Below are 12,763 nucleotides of genomic sequence, written 5' to 3' on the forward strand. Positions count from 1 at the left end.
TAATGAGATCACACTCCATCTAATGAAGCCATGGGATGTCCTAGAATAGATGCACAGTGTGTGTGCTCGTGTTTGCGTGCGTGAGTGTGTGTGTGTGTGTGTTGTCTTTGATGAGTTAATGAATGATGATGAGATTTCTGTTGCTCTGGGCTGAGCTCCCCTTAGGGCTTGTATTATCATGAAGTTGTGTTAAATCGGACCTCTTTTGTTTTTGTTACATTTCACACACAAAACAAATGGATTTCCTGTTAAAATGCAGTTTATATGCTATTGAAATTTGCAAAAAAAAAAAAAAAAAAAAGAATCTATCCTAAATCGTCACCCCCTTTACGCGCGCGCGCGCACGTGTCTGTATGAGCAGCATCCTGCTTATCTTTGTTCTTGTCTTCATCTGATTTGTGTTGAGATCAACTTGCGCTCTGACTCCTCTGGCTTTGCGCGACCCTATAGCCCACCTGCGTCTGGAGAGTATTTTTAAAAGCAGGGTACGAGCGCGAGCGCGTCGCGTAAAGCGCACCACTTCAAAAGCTTCTAAAGCTCTTCACTTATATCGGGTTATGCGCGTGGACACGTAGGGTTTTTGAGAAACGCGCAGACTGCACTCGTCTTTTTGTCGGAGTTACCAAATCTTAGACTCTCACTTGGGCGGATAGAGAGACGGATCTCCACCGGGATCTCCTCGCACCGCGACTGTACCTGGAGAATCTGGTAAGAGCTCCAGCAGCTTCACGATAAAGCGAGGTCGTCCGGTGCTTTGGTCAAGTGTGTGTTTATGTGTGTGTGTGTGTGTGTGTGTATGTGTGTGTGAGAGAGAGGGCTGTTATATTCAGTCAAAGACAAACTATTGTTAGGCAGTCAGTTCAGAAATGTCCAAGATTTCATATAGTGCTTTCACAGAACACGTCGTTATTCGGCCGTAAATGTGCAGACCGCTGTTAAATTGAATTATTTATTAGAGTTGTAAGCTCTGTCGAGCATTTTAGGACAGGGTGAACTCATTAAAAGTCTTCAAGTTTTGTAGGTTTTCTTACAAACTTGCAGTGACTGCGGGCTATTACAAAGCTCACTGTAAAAATGTCCAAATATTATCAGGAATAATGTCCTTCAGTAAAACTGTAAGAGACCTAATACAGTAAAATCTTATATTATATTTTAAAAGACAATACATGTAATTTTACATTGTAAAATGTTTTAGAAATAGCCTAACACGAATGAATTAAAAAGTTAATTTAATGTATGGATAAAACATATAGCCTATTGTATTTAACAAGACAATAACCTACTTTATGGATTCAGATTGTTAAAATAATGTAATTTCTTACATTTTACAACATTCACTTAATATACAAATTTACATTTTATGTTGTTTAGGTAATGTTCATAGTGCTATTTTAGTGTTATGTTTATTAGCCTGATGGTGTTTCTGTGTGACAACAGTCACTGGAGAGAGCATTTAAAGTTATCTTGGGGTCGTCATGTGACATTTATGTCATTCTACAGCTAATTATAAGCATGTTTTACAGTTACAAATACATTTTAATAGCTGAAATTTAGTACTACACCAATATTATGCAGTTTAATGACGTATGCAGTCACCAAAATGCATCTTGTGAAACATTGCCACTGTATTTTTACAGTGAAGTTCTGGCAATTGTAAAAATGTAGCAACGATGGAATTGAATGACATTAAATAATGCTTATGCTTTATGCTTTATGTTAGTTTGAAACTCTTCATGCCTGTGAATGTATATGATTGCTCTTGAGAACCGGAGGTCACTTTACTCTAGTGATTCTCTGAGAGACAAGAGGCTTGCATAAGCAGTTTTTTATTTCTGTTCAGCCCTGTCATATTTTGACATTTTCTCACAAGACTTGTGTAAAGTGCTGACTTCTTCCCGCTGCTCTAATGTGTACTGAAAAGACAGCCCAGTTTGAACATCCAAGTTCTCCCTTCCATAACTCAGACACAGATGGCCACATTATTTAAAAGTAAAAGTAAAATAAAATGCAAAACATCAGTGTTGTGTTCGAACAGCAGCTCTATAGGAGCTTTTTCTCCCATTTTAGCGCCTGTAGATTTAGGCGAAGTGAAAATGAGAGAGAGAGAGCTAGAGATGAGCTGTTTCTCCCTCGTGCTGTGAGGATGACTTAGTGTCTCTCACCTTCATCCTGACACCTCATCTATTATCATTAGGCACACAGTCAAACAACTCTCTCAAGATGTGGGTGTGAAAGTGTGTGTACGAATGTGAGAGAGAAGATGAGTGTGAAAAGAAGAGAGAAACAGGGAGAAAACTCTTAAAATGGTCTCTTTCTGAGTTCAAGATTGACAGGCCTGGGTCACAGTCATGACCCGCTCCATTTTCGCTCAAACATATGCACGTCTCTTTTACTACGCTTGGTGCTTAGCGCATTGACTTGACGTGACCTTTGACCTGTCAAGCAGTTGATCCCTAAATGATTTTACCTTTTCCTAGCAGTTTTGCAGTGTGATAGTGAGATATTAAATTAGTGTTTCCCAACCTTTTTTTGTCTTAAATACACTTTCACTGACCACAAACTGGATATGTTTCTTATTTAATTCCTCTTATTATCATTTTTAAATTAGTATTATTATTATTATTTAAATTGATAATTTATTCCTGCAATGGCAAAGCGGATTTTCAGCAGCTATTACTCGAGTCTTCAGTGTCAGATGACCTTGATCAAGAACAGCATTTATTTGACAATCATTTGTAACAACATAAATGTCTTAAATGGTGTTTTTGCATTCTAACTCTAAATAAAAAAACAATATATATATATTTTTTTTTAATTGACACAAATTGACCAAACTGACACATTATTAAAATAAAATAACTGAAAATATTATCTGAAAAATTGTTAACATTATTTGAATCATTAAATAAGCCCTAAAATATTTTATTTTAAAGCCATAGTTTCTGTTTTAGAGGTTTAACAAGGCAAAATCAAAAGTATTCTCTTGGGTATGTGTGGCCCTGGTTGGGAATCACTGCGTTACATCAACTATGACAGAGCATCTGATATTGCCACAGTTCATGGAGACTGCATTTTTGATCTTTTGTAAACAGCTGCATGATAATGAAGTGTTGGTGTAATGCTGTCATTTTAGATGACTGTATTCATCTCACTCTCATTTTTCTCCCTCTTTCTTTCTCTGTTTTCCAGATTCACTCAAATAGAGCACAGAGGTAAGTGAGATCTTCATATTGGTAGTTTTACAGCTTGGAAAAACTAACAAGCAAGGTGAAAAGAGTGAGAATGAACGGCGAAAACTGAAATGTGGCACATGGCAGAGATCAATCTTTAAACTTATTGAACCGGAAACCTTTAAAATATATGAATAGTAACAAACTGAATATGTACAGATCTCCACATAATTGGAATGCACTTATGCTGCCTCTTGTGTTTTAGTTTATGAAATATTTTGTGTAATTTGATAATGCTTTTGGCTATTAGTTGTAAGCGTAGTACTATCAGCTCGATTTCGCATTTTACTATGTTTGAATTCTGTAATATCAGCACAGAAGATGCAAAAAAGTCAGCAGATTCCTTCTGGGCCTGGCAGGAAAACAGTGGTGTTGAGTTCATGTTTCATCTACTGTACAGTAGGCCTGCTTGTCTTCTCTAAATATGAAGAATGCACATCCAGTGAAGTTAAAAACATCAAAAGGCCACTTTTGCATCTTTTTTTTTCTTTCATAGCCAGTAGTCAAGACTTGTCTTATCTCATATTCAACGCTCTAACATTGTTTAGATGTTTTAATGTGCCTTTCTGTACAATGCAATGCTGGAAGGCACTGATGTCCACTGAGATCAATAAAACCTCCATTCAGTGAGGGGGTGAAATGTCTTCTCTCTTTCTCACTAAACCCTTTCGGTCTCTCTCTCAAACACGCACACACACAAAGGGCTGACTGTTTTAGGCTTTTCAGTCTATTTATTGTCTCACTTAGGAGCACATATGGGCATTCACACTTTGCATATTAGACCCTATAAAACATGTATTGCGTAAACATATTGCATTAATAAATAGGCAATGGTAAATGTTTGTTCCCAAAACATTTCTCAGGTAATTTTACAACCAGTTCGTGATCAATATTTTGATAGGTGAATGAAAGTGAACAGCACAGCCTAGTGGCCACAAGTTCTTACTGCATTCACACCATTCTGCTCTTAAAATTCAAAATACACCCCATCTGTCACAGCAATCTCACACTTGAGCGTGATCTCTTGCATTTTTTACTCCTCATTTAAAAATAAATCCAGATGTTTGTAAATGGTACAGTATACAGTAGGGTCGAAAACTCTGAGACTACAGTGATTTTTATTTTTTATTGCATGAAATGACATATTTTTGCACTATTTCTAGGTCACTGATCAAACGTAAACAAATTTATACCAAAGGCCAGATGTTGTTTCTTCCATCGAAGCACATACGATGCTCAGTGGAACATTCTCAAATGCTGGATAACATGGATCATCAGGTTTTGCAGAAACTGTGAAAGACAATGTCAGCTTGATACAAAATAACAAAAATAAAAACAAATTTCAATTTAAAAAGTTAATATTCATAAAGAAATTATAATTACATTATAAACACATTTTGTATTCATTAAGAAAATTCTGATGTTTGGGCCTCACCATACGTATGCACATACACTGAAAATACACACTGTTAAAAAGTTTGTGGTCAGTAAGATTTTTAAAGTAAAAAAAAAAAAATCTCTTAATTTCACCAAGGCTGAATTTATTTGATCAAATGATACAATGAAAACAGTAAAGAATACTGAAATATTATTACAGTTCAAAAAAGTGTTTTCTGTTTTAACATATTTTAAAATGTAATTTATTTTTGTGACCGTAAAGCAGCCATTACTCCAGTCTTATGTGTCACATGATCCTTCAGAAATCAATCTAATATGATGGTTTGTTGTTCAAAAAACATTTATTACTATCAATATATATATATATTTTTTGGAAATTGTGATACATTTGTTCAGAAGAACAGCATTTAGGCCTATTTTAAATATAATTTTTTAAATAACAAAAAACTTCAAAACAAAAAAAACAAACAAAAACAATACACACCCAAATTTTTGAATATAAGAAAAAGCCTACTGACCCAAACTTTCGAATGGTAGTGTATAGGCCTATATACTGTATACACTGAAGAATATATAACCATTTTCTGTCATTCAGAGTCTATAATAGACAAAATTTCCATTTTACTCAAGTGACAAGCTCACAGTAAGACCCTCATATTCAGACAGATGTCTGTTGATCGCAGAGTTTCAGTGGGAGAATACCTGAGTCAGCTGTTTCCAAAGTAGACTGAAAAAATCATAAAACAGTCAAATCCCAACTAATGCTTTCAGTGAGTGTGTGGATGTTTGAGAGGCACATTTAATTTGTTTGTGTTTAATTGTGTTTAATGAGTTTTTCATCTTTCAGGAGAGTCCTGTGGAGTCTGTCCTTCTTTCACCCAGTGAGAGACAGCTGAGTTTAGACTCTGTTTAAACTCATATTAGCACATGTAAGTTGTTTGCATTCACACACATTCACACACACACACACACACACTGGTTCTGTCCAAAACCCAATGAGCCTAGCTAACTAAGGCAGCATGCCAAGTCATAAGTGACTGATTTGGAACACTTTACATTACATAGAATAGGCAGCAACAGCAGCTTGCCAAGCACACAAGCTATAATTGTTATAGATATTTATAAAGTTGACATGTTGCTAAGCTAACAACAAATAAAATGCTATAATTTTAAAGCCAAAGTGTCTAATATATTAAAAAATAATGATTGTTTCTAAAAACCTGCCAGTGGTCAACGTTGTGCCTGTGGTCAGATAACGTTCAAACTCAAATCAATCTACAAATGCATTTGCATCTGAAATTTACACAAAATTGGGAGGAAGTGGAAAGTCATTCACCTTATAAGATGTCAGTATACTATCAGTATATCAGATATAGTCAGTATATACAGTAGCTATTAGGGCGATATATCATCTGCGATAATATCGTAATTGCTGCAATGTGCGATTTTACATTATCGAGTATTTTGCAAAAAACTTTCAAAACACACTTACAGAGTCCACGCATACATTACGTGAAGTCTAGACTAGTGCACGTGCACATTTAGAGTGTGTTCTTTCACTGCAAAAAACCACCAAAAAAAATACATTTAGAAACATCACAAAACAAAAACACAAAAACAAAAAATTAATAAATATATACCATTTCATATAGTTAATAATCAGTTTCACACGAAGTGTGCCTTTTTCTCCAAATATTATTACAAATGTGATATTGATTTTTTTACAACAGTTCAATTAACAAGAAGTTAATTAAGAGACTTACGTTTTAGACACCATATTGCCTGTTTTTGCTCTATTTCGACAACAAAAATAATTCCAAACAAAGCCACAACACCCTTTTGCATCTCTGAGCAACATGACGGTGTTTCGTTCCTAAATGAATCAACCGTTTAAACGATTCGGTTTTCAGTCGCAATTACTCACTTATTAACAGTGACTTGCTGCCCCCTGCTGGTGGTTTTCATTTCACATTCAAAGTCTCTTTTATTATTTAAAGGGGTGCTATTATGCTTTTTCACTTTTTCAACTTTAGTTAGTCTGTAATATTGCTGTTTGAGCATAAAAAAGATCTGCAAAGTAACAAAGCTCAAAGTCCGATTCAAATGGAGATATTTTATTTAACAGAAATCACTTTTCAAAAACTACAACTAATATTTTCCGGGAATTGTGGGATCACAATACCGATGAATGGGACGAGACCTGGTTGAGCTGCACTACAGAAGGCAACGAGTGTTATATTGCTATGTCGGAGACACACTTTCCTAAGGCAGACAAACTTAGAGTGGTTAAAATCATCCGGGTTTAAATAGCGCTCAAATTGATTTGATTTTGACGCAATATTTTAACTGAAGCTCACAGCAGGCAGCTATGGTAAGAGGCAGGACATATTTCAACCAGGCGCCGAGTGCTGTCAATCACAACAGACACTGGCCCAGCTAACCAATCACAGCACATCTTGTATTCCAGAAGGCGGGCCTTCATTTGATACAGGAACTATTTGAGCCGTTCATGCCAGACTGGAGAGAGAGGTGTTGTAATAATGTAAAATATGTGAAAAATAATGTGTTTTTCAAACAACCTAGTATGAGAGCCTGTTCTAGTACACCCCCAAAACAAGATCAAGACTTTGTAAAAGAGCATAATAGGACCCCTTTAAATAATGTCAAATATCAGTATTCAACGTTTTATGTTTAATATATCAAAACATTATTTATGCATTTTTAATTACAGGTAAAATGCCTGCATTAAACAGTGTGTAAACACATCTAAATGCCACTTCAGATGCAGCTTCTGTGTTGATTTCATTTGTTTGGTAACAGCCCAAATGTCTTATTATTCTAATTCACTGATTAAATGTAAGAATTTCGCTCAAAAGATAATGGACACTTTTAGAAAAAATGGCTTTATAAATTAATTTCTCTCAGTGTGAACTGATGACCACACAGAATATGAAGAATATTAAAAACTTTAGGAGTCAGCTGTCCACAGCAGTCCTTAAGATACCAGCACAATAACACACTCAGCAAAATATCGTCTAATTATCGTTATCGTTATAATTTTTTGTCAATATCGCACAGCCCTAGACACATTTTTTAAAAAGAGACCCATACGGACATGTAATATATGACATCTTGCTCTTATATAAAGATATAGCTACTGGTATATAGATATAGATATTGTCATATCCTTCTTAAGGCTATATATAATTCACATACGCACATTATCTCGGTAGATATAGCTGTTCATAACAAATTAACAAGTATGAATACGTTCGTAACATATATAAAATGCTCAATACTCCATTAATATATAAAAAATTATGACAACAGCCAGAAAAAAAATATTTTTCACTATTTTTGTTTTTAGGAATAAAATGTTGTATAAAACCAAGCAAATTATATATGAACAATCCCCTCTTTAAAACCTTCAGAATATAGATAGTAATGATATTCGTAAGTGTTACTGAAGTGGAGATTTTTGGCTCAGTGCAGGAGAAAAATCTCATTTTGAGATAGTGGCCTTTAAAGATATGTATTGTAATTGAAATCCAGAGTCACAAATAGATGGTATTTACTTTTATAGTGGTATAAATGAAATACTTATAATTCGATTTTTGAATGTTTTCTTTCCACCAGTCTGAAAAAATACTTTATGAAAAACCATAAAGCCCAAAATCTCAAAATTGACAGGTGCATGAAAAAAAGAGTTTTTGCCTGAAATGTTTTACCTTAAGTAGCACAACTGTTTTCAACATTTAAAGAAATAAGACACATTTTTTGAGTGTCAAATCAACATATTATTACAAAGTATTATGTTACACCGAAGACATCACAGGAATAAATTGCATTTTAAAATATACAAAAATAGAAAACAATTTTTAAGTTGTAATCATACATTTTAAAATATTACTGTATTTTCAAGAAATAAATGCAACTTATAGTCAACATTTTTCTCACTTCAGCCAGCAACTTGGATGTAGTTTTCACTTACTGTAGCTCTTTGCAATGCATTTTGGAGTCTTATGCTACATGCCCTACAATTCAGCCTAAATTAGGAATATCAAAAGTAACACAGTCACGCTGCTTATTTTGTGGAACAGCCATCGCAAGTATGAAGACGTCTTATAATGCGGCCTCAGTAGGCAGCTCACTAGGATTTAGACCAGAGCCACTCTTAGACGCTTCCTTTTTAACATGTGCAATAAAATTGCCTCTCTATATTCCCCAAACCCCTGTTTCCCTCTTCCTGTGTTCTCACACAGTTGGTCCTGAAGTAGCTATCTGACCAGCTTCTGTCAAGCCTCGCAGCAAATACTGCGCACATGAATACTGTATATGACCATAAAACCGCGTTAGAGTGCGTGTGTGTTTTATAGTGCATACACTGCTGCATTATTTAAAGCTACTCTCAGGTGCATCTAACTCTTTCTGACGCTGAAGATGTAATTCACTAAAAATACATACTTACCTCATCTCTCACTCTCTGTCTCTCCCTCTTCCTCTGTTGGTTTTCTCTCTCACTCTTTCTGTCTCTCTCTCTTCCTCTCTATTGGTTTTTTCTTCCTTTCAATCTCTTCCTTTTACTCCCTGTCTCTCCATATATTTTCTTTCACTCCTTGATTCACTCCTCATGTCTGTCTTTCTTGTGTGTGTGTGTGTGTGTGTGTGTGTGTGTGTGTGTGTTCACGTCTGTCTGCTTTAATGTGCTAAACTGGAGCTGCATTAGATGCATTAGATCGTTTTTCCCCTCTCCTCTCAGTCGCTCAATAACTATCCCTTTCTTTTTCTCACTCTCCTTTCTCTCCATCTCTTTATTAGAGGTGGTACTTATGAATGTGGTAGTGCATTAAAGTGATAGATGAAGATAGTATATTCCACATAGCTCATCTATAAATAGAAGGTGCAAATAAACCAAAGCAGACACAGCAGGGGCTGTCCTCCTCTGTTTGGCACAACTTTTTCTGTTGATTTTAAGGCATTATCTCATGCTGTGAGACTGCTGCTGCCCTCCTCTGGAGGATCATATTTTAACATTTTAAAACCTGAAAGATATGAAAATATTTGTTCTTCTTTTTGTGTCATACCAGCTTCCGTAACTCTGACCAGCAGCATGTGGGACATCAAAAGGTAAAAACACCTTCATGCTTTCATTTAAGCGCACTTTATAACCTCAAGCTCAATCCTACACCAGTTAATCCATTCCTGGTTCACAGTTTGTTGTTCTGTATTACAAAAAATCATATATATTATGTATTGAACCATGCCTGCCTCAGCCATTTTTGTGCTTGATTTAATGGAAGGAAGTGGAACAGTTCTGCCATGTTGTTTCTAAAGATGAACTTGACTGGCTAGATAATTTTTGTCCCCAGGAGTAGCCCAAAATAGCAATGGCCAGATAATTCAGTTAAAGGCACCCCAATATTCCGGAGGAGCCAGAAAAAACAACAAAATGGAGATTAGTTGCAGAGATTCAACTTGGCGAGTGTGATATTGCTTTTACACAACAGTTCAATAAATAGGAAATTAATATCGAGTGACTCACTTTCAGACAAAATTTGGCCAGTAAGCTGGTACATTTTTTTCTCTGCTCATGGAAAATTTCCAATAGAATCCAAGTGTGTAAGTGAGGTAGTGGAGTGATAGCAATTTCCCCTCTAAAAAAAAAAAAATAGACACAGTAATGCCCTCTGTGTGTGCGTGTGTGTGTGTGTGTGTGTGTGTGTGTGCGTGCACAGGTTTGTGTAGAGAGAGTTAGGAAGGATGAATATATGGGGGATGGGATGGGTTGGGTTGGATTTTTTTCTATTTCTTTTTCACGTGCTCACACTAACACAAGAAATCAGATTAGTGTGAGGATTACAGAGCAGCAACCATTTTAAAGAAAACACACACACAGAAATCGTATGAGCTTCTAAACAGTGATGAAGAACACCGAATAATCTTTAATCAACAGTTCACCGAAGGATACACACCACAGATGATAGCAGTTTCTGTTACTCCTTCTTCTCTTTCATTTTCAAAGGCCAGATCCAGATTAATTAAATGTCAGCACTGATGTTGTGTGTGCGTGTGAGTCTCTCTGTGCGTTAATTTGGTGCAAAATGTCGAGTGTCTCCTGCTCTTACACTGACATTCTGATTAAGAGCATCGAATACCTCTATATATCCTAAAAAATGTTTGATGTATTATACATACAACCTTACATATGTATATGGTAGATTAATGACGTTTCCAGAAATAACTCTTGTTTATGTGCGTGCAAGTGTTTGTATGCAAGGGCTGCCGGGTCTGTGGTTACCTGAGCACTTTCTGCAACTAAAGCAAATTAATGCCCTCATTTACATATCACTGTGGGAACTGGGGTACTGATGATGCATACATCTTTGTGACTGTGAACATGTGTGTATGTGTTTGTGTGTGTGTGTGTGAGAAAGAGACAGTGAGCATGAGAGGGAAACAAATTTCATTCTGCATTTATTTTGTGTATTGTTCAAATTCAGCCCACTAGAAAAAATGGCACCTCAATTTGCATACAATTGAATTCTGCTGCAGTAAACAGTTAATTAAAACAGTTCATCAGAAGTGTCCCTATATTTCTTGCTTCTTCTTTAGACTGCATGATATAAATACAAACATACATAAAGGAATGAATGATTGAATGAATGGAACATTTTAGGGTGAAGATGTTTTTATTGTGCATGGTACAACTTGAACAATAAAACTATGTAATTTTTAGAAAACTATTAAACATATTTGCTATACTGAACATCTTGCATAAGAAAGCCATTCGTAGGTTATAATAACATTTTTCTACTGTTTGTTTAAGCTTTCTGAGTATTTTCTCCATTTCCATACACTCGCCAATTCCATGTAATGATGCAGAAATTCCACTCTTCTAGGAAATAAAAGGCGAGATAGTTACAGTATTTTATTCATATTTATCATTATATTTTTTACATATCTATTTAAAAAAATAAACACACACAGTGATAGATAGATAGATAGATAGATAGATAGATAGATAGATAGATATTTCTATCTTCTATTTCTATCTTTTTCTGAGATTTTTGTTTGCACAAGGAGTCTGACAAGAGCCAGTGCTCCACACAGAGATCTGATCTCATCATCATCTGTTCTGTCTGGAATGACATGAAGTAACAAACTGAGACATACTCAATCCAGAAGAGGTGAAGAGAAAATGTCAGACTCCTTGTGCAAACAAAAATCTCACTATTACAATTAATGGTTAAATGAATGTTTGTAAATGTAAACTGATATTTCCAACCAATAGAAATAATGGACTTAGCTTTTTAGCTGGTGAAAATACTACTGTTCTAAGCATTCTAAGCTGTGTTCCTGTGGGTCAGTGGTAGAGCATTGTGTTAGCAGTGCAAAAGGTTGTGGGTTCAATTCAGGGAACTTTTGGATAAAAGCGTCTGATAAATGTAAATGTAATCACTTTGGCTACCACTGTATATAGATAGATATATGGATGGATAGATAGAAAGATGAAGATTAATTTTATCACTTAGACATTAATTTCTGCAGCTCTGTTTGATGACACAGAAATTCTACTCTCAATTTTTTAAGTATTTCACTTAAATCCAATCATTATATAATTATGTAAGTATAATATTATTATACTTTATATGCTATAGGATATAAAATAAGCTATATATATATATATATATATATATATATACACTGTAAAAAAAATTCAAGCTGCTTTAGCTAATTATTGTTTAGTAACTAGGTCCACAGAAATTTATGTTCAGTCAATTTCTTTCTTCAAGGTGTTATCTGAACTGTTATTTCTTAGTTGGCTCAACCTTTACTGAACTAGTTTTATAGCCCATTCAACTAAAATGTTTTAATTGGTCAAACATTTAGAAAACCACAGCAAGTTATGTCAATTAAAATGTGTTTTATATGTTACCTAAACTAAGATTTATTATTTGGGCATCATAAGAAATTGCTGTGGAACTAGTTATTACATTTTATATATTTTTATAGTTTAACAAAATTAGTCAATTATTATTACAGTTATTAATTATAACTAGTGACTTTCAGTTATTAAAAACATGTACATTGTAACACATAATAGTCTTTATTTAATAACAATCTGCATTTATAAC

The 12,763-nt window shown here is 34.9% G+C and overlaps 1 protein-coding gene across 14 annotated transcripts in view; it reads left to right on the top strand.

Moving 5' to 3' along the window:
* Nucleotides 1-166: 166 nt before the first annotated feature.
* LOC109063276 (receptor-type tyrosine-protein phosphatase S-like) overlaps nt 167-12,763 on the top strand; it is a 64,067-nt gene continuing 51,470 nt past the window's right edge. For 3 of the 14 annotated variants that reach the window (XM_042716651.1, XM_042716653.1, XM_042716655.1), the window contains exons 1-4: nt 167-708; nt 3,190-3,212; nt 5,476-5,557; nt 9,716-9,755. The gene's annotated coding sequence lies outside the window, so the exon portion shown is untranslated. The remainder of the gene's footprint in view (nt 709-3,189; nt 3,213-5,475; nt 5,558-9,715; nt 9,756-12,763) is intronic. The other 11 variants (XM_042716662.1, XM_042716664.1, XM_042716663.1 and 8 more) reach the window with 7 other exon arrangements.

This window comes from Cyprinus carpio, chromosome B1 (genome assembly GCF_018340385.1).
Source record: "Cyprinus carpio isolate SPL01 chromosome B1, ASM1834038v1, whole genome shotgun sequence".
NCBI classification, from domain to species: Eukaryota; Metazoa; Chordata; class Actinopteri; order Cypriniformes; family Cyprinidae; genus Cyprinus; species Cyprinus carpio.